The sequence below is a fragment of the Dendropsophus ebraccatus genome, chromosome 4, assembly GCF_027789765.1.
Source record: "Dendropsophus ebraccatus isolate aDenEbr1 chromosome 4, aDenEbr1.pat, whole genome shotgun sequence".
NCBI classification, from domain to species: Eukaryota; Metazoa; Chordata; class Amphibia; order Anura; family Hylidae; genus Dendropsophus; species Dendropsophus ebraccatus.
In genome coordinates this window covers 34,161,543-34,181,213 of record NC_091457.1, presented here as the reverse complement: position 1 = coordinate 34,181,213, position 19,671 = coordinate 34,161,543, and the positions used below count along the sequence as shown (strand labels likewise).

At 44.8% G+C, this 19,671-nt stretch overlaps 1 protein-coding gene and 1 long non-coding RNA gene across 4 annotated transcripts in view; one reads left to right on the top strand and one right to left on the bottom strand.

Annotated features, from left to right (window-relative positions):
* LOC138788036 (4-galactosyl-N-acetylglucosaminide 3-alpha-L-fucosyltransferase FUT6-like) overlaps window positions 1–12,764 on the bottom strand; it is a 26,030-nt gene extending 13,266 nt beyond the window's left edge. Inside the window, exon 1 of one of the 3 annotated variants that reach the window (XM_069965492.1) lies at window positions 12,608–12,764. The gene's annotated coding sequence lies outside the window, so the exon portion shown is untranslated. Of the gene's footprint in view, window positions 1–10,101; window positions 10,688–12,607 lie in introns of those variants that run through there. The other 2 variants (XM_069965491.1, XM_069965490.1) reach the window with 2 other exon arrangements.
* Window positions 10,457–19,671, top strand: LOC138788038 (uncharacterized). The gene is made up of 3 exons (XR_011362545.1): window positions 10,457–11,156; window positions 12,290–13,760; window positions 19,428–19,671. It is a non-coding gene; the product is annotated as an uncharacterized lncRNA (long non-coding RNA).

The window sequence follows — 19,671 nt, the reverse complement described above, 5'->3', positions numbered from 1 at the left end:
TATTATTATTATTAAAGGGCAATGTCCATAAAAACAAATGCGATCCGAGATAGCACAGTCTCCTCTGCTCAAAACGAGCTCCTCATGCGGCTGTTCATCGAGGATGTCAGTGTTAGGAAACGCTGCCTGTGGTTATGTTCACACAACGTTTTTTCAGCTCCGTTTAAAATGATGTCGGCCATTTTGAGTGTAAAGCAAAGGACGTAATTTAGCAGCCTGGCCTCCCCTCCCCTGGCCTTTGAGTGTGGCTTAATTAAAAAGTCCATTGAATTTAATAGTAAAATGGGCGATGAAAAATGAAAAACTTGTGTGAACAACTAATAAAAACCGTCCGCTGTTTGTAAAAGAAATTTGAAAATAATTGTCATGGGCTATGTTCACACATTGTCAAAAATAGAGAAAAGGTGATATTTAACTGACTGCAATGGCAATGTATTTAAGTCAATTAAGACACACCCAAAGGCCAATTAGTAACCCCAAACTAGAATAATGTACCAACAGCTGACATTGCCCTAAGGGAAGGCTAGACAGATAAACGATGTCCATTATTTTAGACTCACAATGCCCCCCAAAAGTGCTGGGCTGCGGCTGCTTTAGAGGATGATGGCAGGGGGACACTGAGGGACACAGGGCACTGGAGGGACACTGAGCATCCCTCTGCCATCATCCTTTCCAGCAGCCACAGCCCGCACAGCTCTGGTAGTCGGGTCGTGACGTCACCATTTAATCCAGAAAGTGAAACCTTGATGCAGTAGTAAGTGCAGGGAGAAAAGCATTTCCCATAATAAGTGTATATTGGTGATTTGTATAACTTTTGGGGGCAATACATTACTTTAATAAAAATTTTCGCGGGACTTCTCCTTTAAGTGGAGGTGAAAAACCGTTGTGTGAACAGGGCCATGATCATTATTTTGACATCCGCAGCAATAACGTCCATTATTCAATACATTGTGTGCGTCGGACGTTTTCTAAAATTGCAAAAGCGGACGCCTTTTCTGTATTTTTGACGTTGTGTGAAGATAGCCTACTGCGATGTTTTGAGAATTTCCTCTTTTTGCCAAGTTTCCTCTCTTTTCTGATTATTGTTGTGCTTTTTACATATTGGACTATGACCTAGAATTTACAAGCTCCTAGCTACACACCTGGCCGAGGATTAGCCTTGGGCAGTTTATGTTGTGAACTGGGCTACGTATTATTGAATGGTTAACCTCTTGCCTCTGCAGCCTGTTTTGACCTTAATGCCAGGGGCCTATTTTGCAAATCTCTTTATGTAGTTATAACTTTGCGGTGCTTTTAATTATTGCGGTTATTCTGAGATAGTTTTTTCTGTGAAAAATAGTTATGCCACATGAACTGCAACATCTACAACATGTCTACTTTATGGTGACGTCATTTGGTGGATGTCCTTTTACTTTTTAGGATGTTAGAGGGCTTGAAAATTTTGCAGTGATTTTTTTTAAATTTTCACGAAAATTTGAAATTCAGATTTTTTTAGAGACCAGTTCAGTTCTGAAGTGGATTTGTGGACCTTGTATGTTAGTTACCCCCATAAATCCCTCCACTGTAAAAACGACACTCCTCAAAGTATTCAAAGTAACATTTCATACATGTATTAAAGCGACTCTGTACCCAGAATCTGACCCCTCCAAACCGCATGTACCTTCGGATAGCTGCTTTTAGTCAAAGATCTGTCGTTGGGTCCGGACTTGCAGCCCTGTGTCAGACGGCCGTGGCCTACAGTATCTGTGCCCTAACTTTGCACCACCCCTCCGTCCCTCCTCCCCACCTTCCTCATCATTAGGAATGCCACTGGCAGGATATTTCCTATTCCTCTGAAGTGAAAACTACACAGGTGCCTTAACTATTCAACCCATGTGCCATGCTGACACAGGTGAGGAATAGGAGACAATCGGCCTGGAGCATTCCTAATGATGAAGAGGGCGGGGAGGAGGGATGGAGGGGTTGTGCCATACACAATCTAGGCCACGCCGAACGGACCCCAGGACAAATCTTGGATTAAAAGCAGCTATCTGAAGGTACAAGTGGTTTGGGGGTAAGATTGTGGGTACAGAGTCGCTTTAACCCTTTAGGTGTTTCACAGAAATTTAGGCAAGTTGGAGGGGAAATTTTAAATTTTCATTTTTTTGGAAGATATTCCATTTAATCCATTTTCCCTGTAACACAGCAAATACTAATTGAGAAATGGAACCCTATATTTATTCCACTTATTCAAATGTTTCTAGAAATCCCCCATATGTGGCCGCAGTGCGTCACCGGACTCAACCACAGGCCGCAGACATGACAGAGACCTGGGGAATTTTGGGGTCTTTTTTTTATTTCATGTTTTTTTATAGCCATTATACCATGTCACAGAGGCCTTGCGGTGCCAAAATATTTGTGTAAGACAAGTTGACGTTTCCATCACTACAATTCTGGGGGACGTGTGACAACCTGATGAATATTTATTTTTTTATGAGGTGGTATGACTAAAAAAAAAAATTTTGCAGCTGTTTTTCACAATTTTTTTGTACGACTACATCATTGTCCAGTGAGACTTAAGTTACAATTGGGTCTGGGTTTGAAGTAGAAGGTGGGTTATTCGGAGGAGTGGGCATTAGCAAGTGGACTTTTAGAAAGAATTTGGAATCAAGCTATTGTTGCCAGATTTTCAGGTATTTATCATGTGTGCGTGAGGCCCAGCTGGTCAGCTCTTCAAATCAGCAAATCTCATCACCTTTGCAAGCCCATTCTGTCAAAGTAGGGGGAGCGGTTTGACACCACTTTAGTGGGATCAATTATATATTTATTTGTTTATGGGGATACAGTATGTTATTGATTTATAGTGCACAGTGTAATATTGATTCGTGGGGGCATATTGAATTATTAATTCAGATATGAGGGTAAAGTATAATTCATATTTAATAATGCGTATTGAAGCACAGTATATAAATTTTTATATGGGTCACCTTATATAAAAAATTTAAAATAGGGCACAATGTATAATTAATTCATAGATGGGGTACAGGATATAATTCATATATTGCGGATACACACATATATATAATTCATATATAGGGCACAATATATAATCATTCATATATTGGTACAGTATATAATTCATTCATAATATATTTCTTCAGTATATTAATTTATTCTTACGTATGGCAGTGTACATAGAGGGGGACAGTATTTATGTAATTCATATAAGGGGCACAGTATATAATTTATTTATGGGGGCACAATGTATAATTAATTCATATTCAGGGCAGAGTATATAATTAATTCATATATAGGGGTACAATGTAAATCTAATTCATATATGGGCATAGTATATAATTATTCATATACGGAGGGTACGGCTGTTGAAAAAAGACACATGTTTATGAAATTCAATCAAGGAGGGGGTGGATGAAGTAAAGGGGGATGGATGGGAAAATTCTATGTCTCTTCACTCTAGGCATTTTTGTTATTTTGGTGTAAGAACGTGTCTTATCCTGTTGTGAAGCTTTTTTGCTGTGACCATCTCCTGAGGTGAGTGCTCCTCAGATTCACAGCTCTCATGAAACAGAAGGCTTGTCGCCTCCGGGGATTGAACACTTCTTCAGGTGGGCCATTTATATATTTAAACAAGTAAATCATATCTCCCCCTAAGAGTTTATTTACACAAAATAATATCTGACAGATTATCTGCCAAAGATTTGAAGCCAAAGCCAGAAATGGATTTGAAAAGAGGAGAAATCTCAGGCTTTCCTGTATGACCTGATCTCTGTATATATTCTGTTGCTGGCTTTGGCTTCAAATCTTTGCCAGATAATCTTTCTGTGTAAATGAACCCTAAACATCTCTTCTCAATGAAGTGATATTTAGGGCAGAGTATATAATTTATTTACATATTAGGGCAGTTTACATGGCTGTGTTCACACATAAGTGGAGATTTATCAAACATAGTGTAAAGTGAAACTGTCTCAGTTGCCCCTAGCAACCAATCAGATTCCACCTTTCATTTTCCATAGAGTCTGTGAGGAATGAAAGGGGGAATCTGATTGGTTGCTAGGAACAACTGAGCCAGTCTCACTTTACACCATGTTTAATAAATCTCCCCCATAGCGTTTAATCAGCATTAATTAGCACAATTTGCTGAAAATTGTGCAATTTGAGGCAACATATCACTAACTAGATTTGCATTTCCAGGGAAATACATAGTGCTTGAAAAGAGCGCCCCTTTACCAGTGACTTCCATTTAACTTTAATCCTGGGTGCCGTCCCTTTAAGAGCGACTTGGGTCCCATCCCTTTAAGAGCAACTTGGCTCCCGTCCCTTTAAGAGCGACCTGGGTCACTTTAAGAGCGACGTGGGTCCCTTCGCTCTTGAAGGGACCCAGGTCACTCTTAAAGGAACCCAGGTCGCTCTTAAAGGGACCCAGGTCGCTCTTAAAGGTACCTAGGTCACTCTTAAAGGGTCCCAGGTCGCTCTTAAAGGTATCCAGGTCGCTCTTAAAGGCACCCAGGTCTCTCTTAATGGAACCCATTAAGCTCTTAAAGGGACCCAGATCACTCTTAAAGGGACCAATTTCACTCTAAAAGGGCCCCAGGTCACTCTTAAAGGGCCCCCGTTGCACTTAAAGGGACCCAAATGGCTTTTAAAGGGACCCAGATCGCTCTTAAAGGGACCCATTTCGCTCTTAAAGGGACCCAGATCGCTCTTAAAGGGACCAATTTCACGCTTAAAGGGACCCATTTCACTCTTAAAGGGACCCAGTTCGCTCTTAAAAGGAGCCATTTTGCTCTTAAAGGGACATATATCGCTCTAAAAGGGACATATTTCGCTCTTAAAGGGACCCAGGTCGCTCTTAAAAGGACATATTTTGCTCTTAAAGGGACATATTTCGCTCTTAAAGGGACCCAGGTCGCTCTTAAAGGGACCCATTTTGCTCTTAAAGGGACATATTTCGCTCTTAAAGGGACATATTTTGCTCTTAAAGGGACATATTTCGCTCTTAAAGGGACCAATTTCGCTCTTAAAGGGACCCAGGTCGCTCTTAAAGGGACCCATTTTGCTCTTAAAGGGACCCATTTCGCGCTTAAAGGGACCCATTTCACTCTTAAAGGGACCCAGGTCGCTCTTAAAGGGACCCAGGTCGCTCTTAAAAGGACCCATTTTGCTCTTAAAGGGACATATTTCACTCTTAAAGGGACATCTTTTGCTCTTATAGGGACATATTTCGCTCTTAAAGGGACATATTTTGCTCTTAAAGGGACCCAGGTCGCTCTTAAACGGACCCATTTTGCTCCTAAAGGGACCCATTTTGCTCTTAAAGGAACCCAGGTCGCTCTTAAAGGAACCCAGGTCGCTCTTAAAAGGACCCATTTTGCTCTTAAAAGGACCCAGGTCGCTCTTAAAGGGACCAATTTCGCTCTTAAAGGCACCCAGGTCGCTCTTAAAGAGACCCATTTCGCTCTTAAAGGGACCAATTTCACACTTAAAGGGACCAATTTCGCTCTTAAAGGGACCCAGGTCGCTCTTAAAAGGACCCATTTTGCTCTTAAAGGGACATATTTCGCTCTTAAAGGGACATATTTTGCTCTTAAAGGGACATATTTTGCTCTTAAAGGGACCCAGGTCACTCTTAAAGGGACCCATTTTGCTCTTAAAGGGACCCATTTCGCTCTTAAAGGGACCCAGATCGCTCTTACAGGGACCCATTTTGCTCTTAAAGGGACCCATTTTGCTCTTAAAGGGACCCAGGTCGCTCTTAAAGGGACCCAGGTCGTTCTTAAAAGGACCCATTTTGCTCTTAAAGGGACATATTTTGCTCTTAAAGGGACATATTTCGCTATTAAAGGGACATAGTTTGCTCTTAAAGGGACCCAGATCGCTCTTAAAGGGACCCAGGTTGCTCTCAAAAGGACCCATTTTGCTCTTAAAGCGACATATTTCGCTCTTAAAGGGACCCAGGTCGCTCTTAAAGGGACATATTTCGCTCTTAAAGGGACATATTTCGCTCTTAAAGGGACCCAGGTCGCTCTTAAAGGAACATATTTTGCTCTTAAAGGGACCCAGGTCGCTCTTAAAAGGGACCCGGGCCGCTCTTAAAGGGACCTTGGTCGCTCTTGAAGGGACATATTTCGCTCTTAAAGGGACATATTTCGCTCTTAAAGGGACCCAGGTCGCTCTTAAAGGAACATATTTTGCTCTTAAAAGGACCCAAGTCGCTCTTAAAAGGGACCCGGGCCGCTCTTAAAGGGACCCAGGTCGCTCTAGCGACATGGGTCTCTTTAAGAGCGACATGGGTCCCATACCTTTTGGAGTGTCCCGTCCGTTTAAGAGCGACTTGGGTCCCGTCCCTTTAAGAGCGACTTGGATCCCTTTAAGAGCTACATGGGACCCTTTAAGAGTGACTTGGGTCCCGTCCCTTTAAGAGCGACTTGGGTCCCGCCACTTTAAGAGCGACTTGGGTACCTTTAAGAACGTCTTGGGTCCCTTTAAGAGCGACATGGCTCCCGTCCCTTTAAGAGCAACTTGGGTCCCTTTAAGAGCGACATGGCTCCCGTCCCTTTAAGAGAGACTTGGGTCCCTTTAAGAGCGACTTGCGTTCCTTTAAGGGTTACCTGGGTCCCTTTAAGAGCGATCTGAGTACTTATAATGGTAAAGATCATTGCTCGGTTACAATGACAATCTTACTCATGTCGGGGAGACAAAATCGTTAAGGACCTTCCATATATTACATCTTCTATTGGCCAATAGTGGACATGTGACTGTGGATGGTGTGATACATTGCATGACAAGACCTTAGAGTTCCTATTGGCTGCTATATTTCAGCTATTTGCATATGTGCTGTGATTGGCTGTCAGCGGTTAGAGTGTGGCCATTATTTGCAATGGGCCATTATTTTCTATGGGAAATTTGGGGTCGTTTAACGTAAATTTCTTAAAAACGACAAATCCGATCGAAACGAAAAATAGATAGCACACCACACACCGCCGAGGGCTTCGAAACGCAGTTTGAACGGAGTGTGTGCACAAAGCGGTTCGGGCTGTATTACGCGCAGAAAAATGGCTGGAAGAAGAAGAAGAATACGGATTACAATATAGTGCTTTTCAAGCACTATAATTAAACACTGTGTGTGAACATAGCCCATGGGTAATTCATATATGGGGGGAACAATATAATAATTCATTCATAAATTGAGTGCAGTATTTGAATTGAAATATGAAGCACAGTGTATAATTTATATATTGGGCACAGTATATAATGAATTTATATATATATCGACACAGTGTATAATTAATCCGTACATGGGCATGGTATATTATAATAGATGATTTCAGCAGGTACAGTGTGCATTGAATTTCAGGGGCATGTTGGGTTACATTCTTCATTGTCTTCATACAAAGGAGGATCTGCTGACTAAAAATCCAATGATATTTGGCCGTCACACCCTGCTAAGCTGTAGCTATAGAGAAGACATCCCCTGTAGCTATAGAGATAACGTCACACTGATATACATTGTGTATTCTGCTTCTGTCCCATCAGTGCTGTTTGTAAATTCTGCAGTGATGATGGGTGAAACAACAAGTCCCAGCATACCCATAATCCTTCTGGTTACCTAGGTAGAGGGCCCACTCAGACTTATGGTCCTTTTACACGGGACGATTGATCGTTCGTTTTTGCACGATAACGGTCGAATTCGAACGATAATCGTACGTGTAAACGCAGCGAACGATCAAATGACCAGCAAAAAATCGTTCATTTTGATCTTTCAACATGTTCTCAAATCCTTGTTGATCATTCGCAAAAAATTCGCAGATCGTTCCGTGTAAACATTCTTTCAGCGATTTCACCTATGTGTGAGATAGGCTTAAACGATCGCAAAACGATCGCATAGCAAATATTCCGTACAATGTATCGTTCCGTCTAAACGCTGATCGTTATAAAAAAACATTGTTCATTCAAAATCGTTAATCGTGCGATCGGGCAAATTATCGCTCTGTGTAAAAGTACCATTACTCGCTGCCTCCCCCCCTTCAGGCTGAACCTCTGGCTACGCCTCTGACTAGTGCAATTAGGTATCATGTGCTAAGAAGAATGTACTATAGTGAGAATCAGGGAGTAGTTCCGCAATTACTTGGCATGTAGCAAAATATGTAGTTACTAATGCACTGCCCTAGTACAAATTACAATGGCGATAATGTGATGTGTGTTAACCACCTTCGGGGTGCAGCATACAGCACTGTGCAAGTTAGCGTCTCTCTTATATGCTAACATATAGTTATAGTCTAATATTAAATAACCATTTACCATTTCATGAGAAATGAAAAGATGAGGTATGTCTCTAGGGTTCTGTGGTATTACATGACGGACACAGAATACAACAATGAAAGATTATTCCTTATCTTCTTATCTTCTAAATACTGTTTATAAAACAGGGCTGAAATACTGAACTACGTTCAAACAAATAAGCTTAGAATAGGTTTGTCAGGATTACAATTTACTGAGTGCTTAGTGAAATCTCAATGTGTTTGTCCAGAATAAATATTAATCCACAACATGTACATGGGAACCAGCAGTCTGTTGGTTCTACTGCTTAGACCTCCTTTTAGGCTTCTTTTTTATTACGGCCAAAATATTTAACCCAATATATTTATTCAACTTTTTGATTCAGCTTGGACCTTTATCGAGGTGTCACTGTAGATCGTATGCCCAGAGGCAGATGGACAGTGGTGGGCAGCCAGCTCATGACTTAGGCTATGTTCACACAATGTAATGCAATGGCCGTTGTATTACAGCACAGTAACGGACGCATTTTTTTACAGGTTCCTGTGGCTGATACTGTCATATTGGCCGCAGGAACATTACTGAATAGTTATTTGAATTGCGGGCACCTTTGGGTATGTCTGCAATTCAATTAACCTTTGACTTCAATACAATGTACGTCTGTGAGAACAGCCATACATTGTGTGAACATCGGCTGGAAATGCATGTCAATTATTTCAACGACGTGGGGGAACAGTGGCCGTTGAGCAATAAATTGTGTCCACATCGCCCACTGTTTCCTATAAGATTCAACACAGTGTATTCTTTTTTGACAAGAACGGCCATTGTTATAATTGGCAACCAGAGCCGTTCTTGTCAAAAAAGAATACACTGTGAAAACATAGCCTCGAAGTCAAATAAGGAAGAAGTCAAACACGACAATAAAGACAATAAGTCAAATAAGGAAAGTCAAAAAGGGAATAATATATGCAGTGAATGTCTTTGTTGTTATTCTTCTTTGCTTGTTGTATAGTCTATGGGTTCATGGCATTTTTATTCATTCTTAAAATACAGCAATACGGTCAATATGTTGCAGTTTTTCGGGCAGTATGTTTTTTTCCTGTAATCCTCATAGTTTCTATGGAATGCATACATAAATGTGTGTTGGGGATTTTTCCTTTTTGTGTGTGACCTGTTTCACATTGATCCCTCAATATCTTTTTCTGTCCATTTTACAGTCGTCTTTCAGAATATCCATCATTGTGGCAGCAAAATACAGATGTATCCTGGAGTCTGTATTTGCCGTCCAGAAACACTTACGTAAAATGTCCGAAAGAATAAGTTGTAGGACCATATATGAAAAATTACTGGATCACATGATCAAATCACATAATGCAGGTACTAAACATTTGAAAAAATTACTTAAAGCACTACGTACACAAGAGAATAAATAGAAAGTCTAATTCTTAGCTTAGATATTTTAATTGGCGCATTTGAAAGAAAAGCGGGCAAAAAAAATTTAGGCCCCAGTGTTGACACAATACATAAAGTTTAAATTTAAAATATTATTGTTACTACTACTACTACTACTACTAATAATAATAATGCTGTAACAATGACCCTTCCATACTATAACTGCACAACACAATCCAAAACATAGAAGTAATCCTCTTGGAGTCCTGTCGTCTTATTATAACCAGTTTATATCAATAAATATAAGCAGTGCTAATATTGCCCTGCATTGAACATTTATATAAAGCAATCCATTCTTAAGATAATGGTAAAGAGGTAAAATCAGATAAATATAGACAATCCAGAAGTCAAGTATTATTCCTATATTAGGATCACCTGTACAGATTAGGATACTGGACACAGGATTAGGAGCACGTACCTGTATGTCTGCCTCTGGAACACTATGAATCGTAAAATAGTTAATCGAGTAACTCAACAGGACCTAGAGGAGGAAACTGGAATAGAACTAGTTTAACTATTCAAGCACCCAAGGTAACTAGATATGACCATTAACATAACAGGACCTAAAGGAGGAGACTGGGATGGACATTGTTCTTTTACACACCCAATGAATCCTGGCTATGACCACACCATTTGAACAGGTTAGGGCGTTTTCCAGAGCAGCACTGATCAGCACATCCTTTACCAGGGTTAGGGTACTATTACACAAAGTGATTTTTATCATGTTCAACATTACCAGGGTTTTTTTGTGGCTTATATATTTATGTAGTTATGATGCACTATGGATATGCTATCTATATTTTGACAGATGAGCTGGACAGCAGGTCACAATATCCAGTGGCACCACCGAGGTGTGTTGTGATCAACTCTTTGGGGAGCTTGTCATTAGGTTGGGTTGGGGGCTGTGAAGAACCCCTATCCTAGAGGGCTAATAGATATCGGTGTTGAGATCACATTACCCTGCAGGCTTGATCCTAAAGGAAAGGTGATCTGAGTGGAGAAGACAGTGGAAGAGGTGGGAATTGTTGATGATCATCTAGCTAAGCTGCACCCCCCTTCCTGGAGTATAAAAAAATTTGGATTCTGGTCTGGGGTTTTATTTTTTTATAGGGGCTTGGGGGTTGATGTTCTACCTATATGAGTGTCTTGCCATTGTTTGTGTTTTTGCCACATTTTCCTTAAATTTCAGTCCTGAATTGGTCTCTGTATGTCAAAGCAGAGCCTTCAGTGAAGAGCGAACCAGCACAGATCATGATACAAAGAGTGGGCACGACAGCAGCAAATACATCTGGTAGTGTGTACCTGCATCTCTACTGCTTAGTCTCCACATCTTATTAGACCAGAGGCGAAAGAGGATTGACCCTGCCTTCCAGCATTGGCCACTAAGTTAGACAAAAAGGGACAGAAAAACAGCTGGACCTTAGAGGATGGTATAGTTTCATATTTATGTGTGCAGTTTATTCACTGCTGGTATGTGTCTATGAGTACAGCTTATTCATTGCTGGTATATGTCTATGAGTGTAGTTTATTCCCTTCTGGTATATGTCTATGTGTGCAGTTTATTCCCTGCTGGTATATGTCTATGTGTGCAGTTTATTCCCTGCTGGTATATGTCTATGTGTGCAGTTTATTCCCTGCTGGTATATGTCTATGTGTGTTGCTTATTCACTGCTGGTATATGTCTATGTGTGTTGCTTATTCACTGCTGGTATTATATGTCTATGTGTGCAGTTTATTCCCTGCTGGTATATGTCTATGAGTACAGCTTATTCATTGCTGGTATATGTCTATGTGTGTTGCTTATTCACTGCTGGTATATGTCTATGTGTGCTGTTTATTCCCTGCTGGTATATGTCTATGTGTGCAGTTTATTCACTGCTGGTATATGTCTGTGTGCAGTTTATTCATTGGTTGTATATGTCTATGTGTACAGCTTATTCCCTGCTGGTATACACACAAAGGTATCTGGCAGTGGCTTTTCCCCTCTCACTTCCCAAACATAGAAAGCCTCAGCTAAGCTATACCGAGCTCCCTACGTCAGCTGACTCAGGCAGATTCATAGCTATGATTAGTAAGACCACTTTGTATAGTAAAGAAACAAAAATCATTTTAAAGGAGTTACTCTAGGATTAGAAAAACATAGCATAGCACATAGTTTTTTTTAGCAAAGCACATAGTTTTTTTTTCTTTTCTAGAAACAGTGCCACTCTTGTCCTCAGTTTGTGTGCGGTATTGCAGTTTAATTAAAATGGTGCATGGAGCTAAGGTGTAATACTACACATCCAGATGAAATGTGTCAATTGTTTTGGAAGAAAGCAGCCACTGTAATTTTCTTTAATCTTGGACAACTCATTAACCCTTTTTGGTAAACAGCAAAGGCAGATACCATACGTGGTAGTCACATATAGTGTATTTACAAATAGGGAGGAAGGGCTTAACATACTCACAATTTTTATACTACCCTCTGCTCCTATTCCTTTGCATTCTACAGGCTCACATTTGGTTTAAAGGGATGTAATTATGGCTGCATACCCACAGTATCTATTACTTATGTTTTTTTTAGGGAAAGGGAGGATCAGCATTTTAGCCTCAGGCAGCAGAAGAACTAGAATCAACCCTATATACATGGCACAAGGATGTTGCGGATACTGTAGATACTGTCTGCAATGGTCACATGGATGTATGAGACATCATCACTACTAGAAACAGAATGGTGGGGACCACTTAAGTGGTGATGCTAAAGTGATAGGGATTTAAAAAGGTGAGTATTTTGTTTTTATTATTATAACATTCTCTGCAATTACATAAAAGGGGTTGTCTGGCCAGCGGACTTTACTATATGCCCGGGGAAAGATGACTAAAAACAATAAACTACATTCACCTCCCTGGTTCCTGTGTAGTCACCGGTATTGTTAGGCTCAGTCCTTGCTGTGTGGTAGCCTTCCAGTCAGTGGCTGCTGCAGTGTCCTGCTCAATAGCTAATTGGCCAAGGGGGCCTGCATCATCATGACCCCAGAACTCAGAAAAGACCACAGACAGCACAGGTGCGGAGCAGTACGATGCCAGCAGCTGTGAGAGAGCCAGGCAGGTGAGTGTAGTTTACTATGTTCAATCAACACCTCCCCAAACATATAGACAACTCCCCTTTTTATGTCTTACCATAGTTTTGGCACTGCTAAACAGAAACTTTGCCCGAGAACTTTTTTCTAGTCTAATGTCTTTCATATGGTCTTGTACTTCCTCATTGAAGTATATTTAGTATCATTAAAAAAAATCATGCTGGGCTTAATTCCAGGAAGCATACCTCCTAACCCTTCCCAACCCTTAAAGGCATTTCCAGGATTAGACATTCATGGTTGCTTCCTTCCAAAAACAACACCACTCCTGTCTTTGGGTTATGTGTTATTATATCATAGCAATGATTATTCAATGGAGTTTGAACTGCAATACTAGGCATAACCTGTGGACAGGTGTGGTGCTGTTTTTATTAAAAAAAAAAAAAAAAAAGCAGGCAGCATATTTTTGTGATACTGGACAACCCCTTAAACCATAGTAACAAGGTCAAGCAAATTCTTTTATTGATAAGGATTGGCTACAGGGTTTATTATTATTCATAGACAACTTGCAAAGGACATGTATTACAACCAGAAGCGAAATTAGAGGGGGGAAAAGGGGGCAGTCGCTCCCAGGCCCACCAAGGCTGGGGGCCCCCGGGCCGGGGCCGCAGAGGGCGGATGTTTATTAGGCCGCTCTGCCACTTTAAGGCTGGCCGGAAGTAGCGGCCGCTGCTCTCTGCGCAGCCACTGCAGCTTCCTGTCTGTGTGTCTGCTCACTCTATACCAGGGCAGAAGAAACACAGACAGGGCCCCCTCCTCACAGCCTGGGCCCCTCCCCCGCTCCCTCACTACCTCCTCTGGCTGCTTCCGGCTCTCGGATGTCGGGACAGAAGAAGAGGAGGGGCCCAGAGTCCGACTGTGAGGAGAAGATCCGAGAGCTGCACCACATGGCCCCCTCAGAGCTTCCCTGCAATTACAGTAAGTGCTGTGTGTCCTGGGTGCCTGGGATGTGTCTGTGTCCTGGGTGCATGGGATGTGTGTGTGTCCTGGGTGCATGGGATGTGTCTGTGTCCTGGGTTCATGGGATGTGTGTGTGTCCTGGGTGCATGAGATGTGTCTGTGTCCTGGGTTCATGGGATGTGTCTGTGTCCTGGGTGCATGGGATGTGTCTGTGTCCTGGGTGCATGGGATGTGTCTGTGTCCTGGGTGCATGGGATGTGTCTGTGTCCTGGGTGCATGGGATGTGTCTGTGTCCTGGGCAGTGGCGGATTAAATGTACCCTGGGCCCCGGGCTGTCCACCCAACCTGGGCCCCCCCCCCCCCCCAGTCAATTGCCCACATTATAATCTGCTACTGCGCCCCCCCACTGTCCCCAATAAATACTGCTTGCCTCCCCTCCCTGCTGGCCCCAATAAACATAATGTTTGGTCCTTTGCTGCTACCCCCAGTAAGCATTGCCCACCCCACCTCCACTGCCCCCAAGAAACATATTGCCACCTCACCTGGTCCCCTGATGTTGCCCCCCCAAGGTCACAGCAGCACAGAGGATGTCAGGAGAGGAGGGTGCTGATCTTATAGGAGAGGTCCGAGCAGCACAGAGGATGTCAGGAGAAGAGGGTGCTGATCTATAGGGGAGGTCACAGCAGCACAGAGGATGTCAGGAGAGGAGGGTGCTGATCTATAGGAGAGGTCCGAGCAGCACAGAGGATGTCAGGAGAGGAGGGTGCTGATCTATAGGGGAGGTCCCAGCAGCACAGAGGATGTCAGGAGAGGAGGGTGCTAATCCTATAGGAGATAGTCCCCCTTTATAGATGGTCTCCCTCTTTCCCCTCTATAGATGGTCCCCCTCTTTCCCCCCTTATAGATGGTCCCCCTCTTTCCCCCCTTTATAGATGGTCCCCCTCTTTCCCCCTTTATAGATGGTCCCCCTCTTTCCCCCTTTATAGATGATCCCCCTCTTTCCCCCCTTATAGATGGTCCCCCTCTTTCCCCCCTTATAGATGGTCCCCCTCTTTCCCCCCTTATAGATGGTCCCCCTCTTTCCCCCCTTATAGATGGACCCCCCTCTTTCCCCCTTTATAGATGGACCCCTCTTCTCCCCTTTGTAGATGGTCCCCCTCTTCCCCCCCTTTATAGATGGTCCCCCTCTTTCCCCCCTTTATAGATGGTCCTCCTCTTTCCCCCCTTATAGATGGTCCCCCTCTTTCCCCCTTTATAGATGGTCCCCCTCTTTCCCCCTTTAAAGATGGTCCCCCTCTTTCCCCCCTTATAGATGGTCCCCCTCTTTCCCCCCTTATAGATGGTCCCCCTCTTTCCCCCCTTATAGATGGTCCCCCTCTTTCCCCCCTTATAGATGGTCCCCCTCTTTCCCCCCTTATAGATGGTCCCCCTCTTTCCCCCCTTATAGATGGTCCCCCTCTTTCCCCCCTTATAGATGGTCCCCCTCTTTCCCCCCTTATAGATGGTCCCCCTCTTTCCCCCCTTATAGATGGTCCCCCTCTTTCCCCCCTTATAGATGGTCCCCCTCTTTCCCCCCTTATAGATGGTCCCCCTCTTTCCCCCCTTATAGATGGTCCCCCTCTTTCCCCCCTTATAGATGGTCCCCCTCTTTCCCCCCTTATAGATGGTCCCCCTCTTTCCCCCCTTATAGATGGTCCCCCTCTTTCCCCCCTTATAGATGGTCCCCCTCTTTCCCCCCTTATAGATGGTCCCCCCTCTTTCCCCCCTTATAGATGGTCCCCCCTCTTCCCTCCCCCCTTATAGATGGTCCCCCTCTTTCCCCCCTTATAGATGGTCCCTCTCTCCCCCTCCCTTTATAGATGGTCCCCCTCTTTCCCCCTTTATAGATGGTCCCCCTCTTTCCCCCTTTATAGATGGTCCCCCTCTTTCCCCCTTTATAGATGGTCCCCCTCTTTCCCCCTTTATAGATGGTCCCCCTCTTTCCCCCCTTATAGATGGTCCCCCTCTTTCCCCCCTTATAGATGGTCCCCCTCTTTCCCCCCTTATAGATGGTCCCCCTCTTTCCCCCCTTATAGATGGTCCCCCTCTTTCCCCGCTTATAGATGGTCCCCCTCTTTCCCCCCTTATAGATGGTCCCCCTTTCCCCCTTTATAGATGGTCCCCCTCTTTCCCCCCTTATAGATGGTCCCCCTCTTTCCCCCCTTATAGATGGTCCCCCTCTTTCCCCCTTTATAGATGGTCCCCCTCTTTCCCCCCTTATAGATGGACCCCCCCTCTTTCCCCCTTTATAGATGGACCCCTCTTCTCCCCTTTGTAGATGGTCCCCCTCTTCCCCCCCTTTATAGATGGTCCCCCTCTTTCCCCCCTTTATAGATGGTCCTCCTCTTTCCCCCCTTATAGATGGTCCCCCTCTTTCCCCCTTTATAGATGGTCCCCCTCTTTCCCCCTTTATAGATGGTCCCCCTCTTTCCCCCCTTATAGATGGTCCCCCTCTTTCCCCCCTTATAGATGGTCCCCCTCTTTCCCCCCTTATAGATGGTCCCCCTCTTTCCCCCCTTATAGATGGTCCCCCTCTTTCCCCCCTTATAGATGGTCCCCCTCTTTCCCCCGTTATAGATGGTCCCCCTCTTTCCCCCCTTATAGATGGTCCCCCTCTTTCCCCCCTTATAGATGGTCCCCCTCTTTCCCCCCTTATAGATGGTCCCCCTCTTTCCCCCCTTATAGATGGTCCCCCTCTTTCCCCCCTTATAGATGGTCCCCCTCTTTCCCCCCTTATAGATGGTCCCCCTCTTTCCCCCCTTATAGATGGTCCCCCTCTTTCCCCCCTTATAGATGGTCCCCCTCTTTCCCCCCTTATAGATGGTCCCCCTCTTTCCCCCCTTATAGATGGTCCCCCTCTTTCCCCCCTTATAGATGGTCCCCCTCTTTCCCCCCTTATAGATGGTCCCCCTCTTTCCCCCCTTATAGATGGTCCCCCTCTTTCCCCCCTTATAGATGGTCCCCCTCTTTCCCCCCTTATAGATGGTCCCCCTCTTTCCCCCCTTATAGATGGTCCCCCTCTTTCCCCCCTTATAGATGGTCCCCCTCTTTCCCCCCTTATAGATGGTCCCCCCTCTTTCCCCCCTTATAGATGGTCCCCCCTCTTTCCCCCCTTATAGATGGTCCCCCCTCTTCCCTCCCCCCTTATAGATGGTCCCCCTCTTTCCCCCCTTATAGATGGTCCCTCTCTCCCCCCTCCCTTTATAGATGGTCCCCCTCTTTCCCCCTTTATAGATGGTCCCCCTCTTTCCCCCTTTATAGATGGTCCCCCTCTTTCCCCCTTTATAGATGGTCCCCCTCTTTCCCCCCTTATAGATGGTCCCCCTCTTTCCCCCCTTATAGATGGTCCCCCTCTTTCCCCGCTTATAGATGGTCCCCCTCTTTCCCCCCTTATAGATGGTCCCCCTTTCCCCCTTTATAGATGGTCCCCCTATTATAATGTGGGCAGCGTGTCATGGGCCCCCCCGGAGCCTCGGGCCCCGGGCGGCCGCCCAAACTGCCTACATTATAATCCGCCATTGGTCCTGGGTGCATGGGATGTGTCTGTGTCCTGGGTGCATGGGATGTGTCTGTGTCCTGGGTGCATGGGATGTGTCTGTGTCCTGGGTGCATGGGATGTGTCTGTGTCCTGGGTGCATGGGATGTGTCTGTGTCCTGGGTGCATGGGATGTGTCTGTGTCCTGGGTGCATGGGATGTGTCTGTGTCCTGGGTGCATGGGATGTGTCTGTGTCCTGGGTGCATGGGATGTGTCTGTGTCCTGGGTGCATGGGATGTGTGTGTGTGTCCTGTGTGCATGGGATGGGTGTGTGTCCTGGGTGCATGGGATGTGTGTGTGTCCTGGGTGCATGGGATGTGTGTGTGTCCTGGGTGCATGGGATGTGTGTGTGTCCTGGGTGCATGGGATGTGTGTGTGTCCTGGGTGCATGGGATGTGTGTGTGTCCTGGGTGCATGGGATGTGTGTGTGTCCTGGGTGCATGGGATGTGTGTGTGTCCTGGGTGCATGGGATGTGTGTGTGTCCTGGGTGCATGGGATGTGTTTGTGTCCCTGAGCGTATGTAATGTGATGTAAGAAGAGATAAGTAAAACTAGTGTTTAAGGCTATGTTCACACTACATAAGTTCCGTAGTAACCATGGCCATTGTAACAATGGCCGTGATTTCTACGGAACTTATGTAGTACTGCCTTTTGAGGAATCCCGGCCGTAGTGTATACACATAGTATACACTCCGTCAGGGATCCCTAGCAGCGCTGTAGAAAACTGACATATCCGTTTTCTGCGGCCGCTATTCAATGAATAGCGGCTGCAGAAAGCAAATGGAGCGTGTGGCTCCGGCCGCACGCTCCATTATGTGCAGTGGGGAGTTGTGATGCGGATGCACCTGCATTAGAACTCAGCGGCGCTAACTCCCATTGTACCCTGGTGGCAGGACATGATGAGAGTTGTAGTTTGGTAACAACTAAGGAGTCACTGGTTAGGAAGCAATCATTTAGGTACAGTTTATTTAGTAGTGTTCTTAAACCTGTGACGACTCAAGTGCAAAACTACAACTCCCATCATGCCCTTCTGGCAGGAGATAGTGGGGTTTGTAGTTTAGGAACAGCAGGAGGGTCACATGTTGGAGAACACTTTACTAAATAAACTGTACCCCTAAATGATTGCTTCCGAACAGTGGCTCCTCAGCTCTTACCAAACTAAAACTCTCATCATGTCCTGCCACCAGGGTACAATGGGAGTTAGCGCTGCTGAGTTCTAATGCGGGTGCATCCGCATCACAACTCCCCACTGCACATAATGGAGCGTGCGGCCGCTCATGTGACCCTCCAGTCGCTACAAGACTAGAACTCCCATGAATGTCCTGCTGACATAATGAAGGTTGTAGTTTAGGAACAGCCGAGGAGCCACTGGTTGGAAAACAATAATTTAGGAGGACAGTGGTACAGTACATTAGAGAGGACAGTGGTACAGTACATTAGAGAGGACAGTGGTACAGTACATTAGAGGGGGCAGTGGTACAGTATATTAGAGGGGACAGTGGTACGGTACATTAGAGGGGACAGTGGTACGGTACATTAGAGAGGACAGTGGTACAGTACATTAGAGGACAGTGGTACAGTACATTGGAGGGCAGTAGTAATATAGTTTATTAGGTAGGCAGTGGCAAACTACATTGTGGGCACAGTATAATACGGGGACAGTGGCACTATTTAATATAGAAACAGTTCATAAGAGGCACAGTTTATCCAGGGGAGCAGTGGTACAGTTCATTAGGACAAAGGGGTACCATTTATTTAGCACAAAGGGGGGGCTAACTGCAGATAGAGGCACAAAGTGGGGGCCCAACTAGTGTTGAGGGCACAAAGGGGGGGGGGCTAACTACAGAGGGCAAAGAGAGGGAGCACAACTACAGATGGGGCACGAAGAGGGGGTCTTACTACAGATGAGGACACAATGATGGATCCTAACTACAGATACAGGCATAAAGAAGGGATTGAAGTATAGAAAGAAGCACAGAAAAGGAAAATTACTACAGATTGGTCTTCACAGAGGTCTCAGTTACTGTTTAAGGGCACTATGATGGAGAGTTTGTATAGAGGTGGTTAAAGGTGCCGTAAAAGTAAGGTGCTGAAGATGTTAGTCTGGCAGATACTGCTGTAATGATTTGTGGTTGGAAGAGTCTTCACGATGAAAAAGAAAAGGAAACCTGACCCACTCTGATCAGAGAAGACGTCACCTGTGAGTCACTGGATGTGTCTGCACTGTACTTACACCTCTATTTGTTTGGGGTCTACTGAGGTTCCCTGTGGGTAACATAATAGGTTGGGGGCCCACTCAGACTCACTCGCCCCCCTAGGCTGAACCCCTAGCTATGCCCCTGATTACAACCACT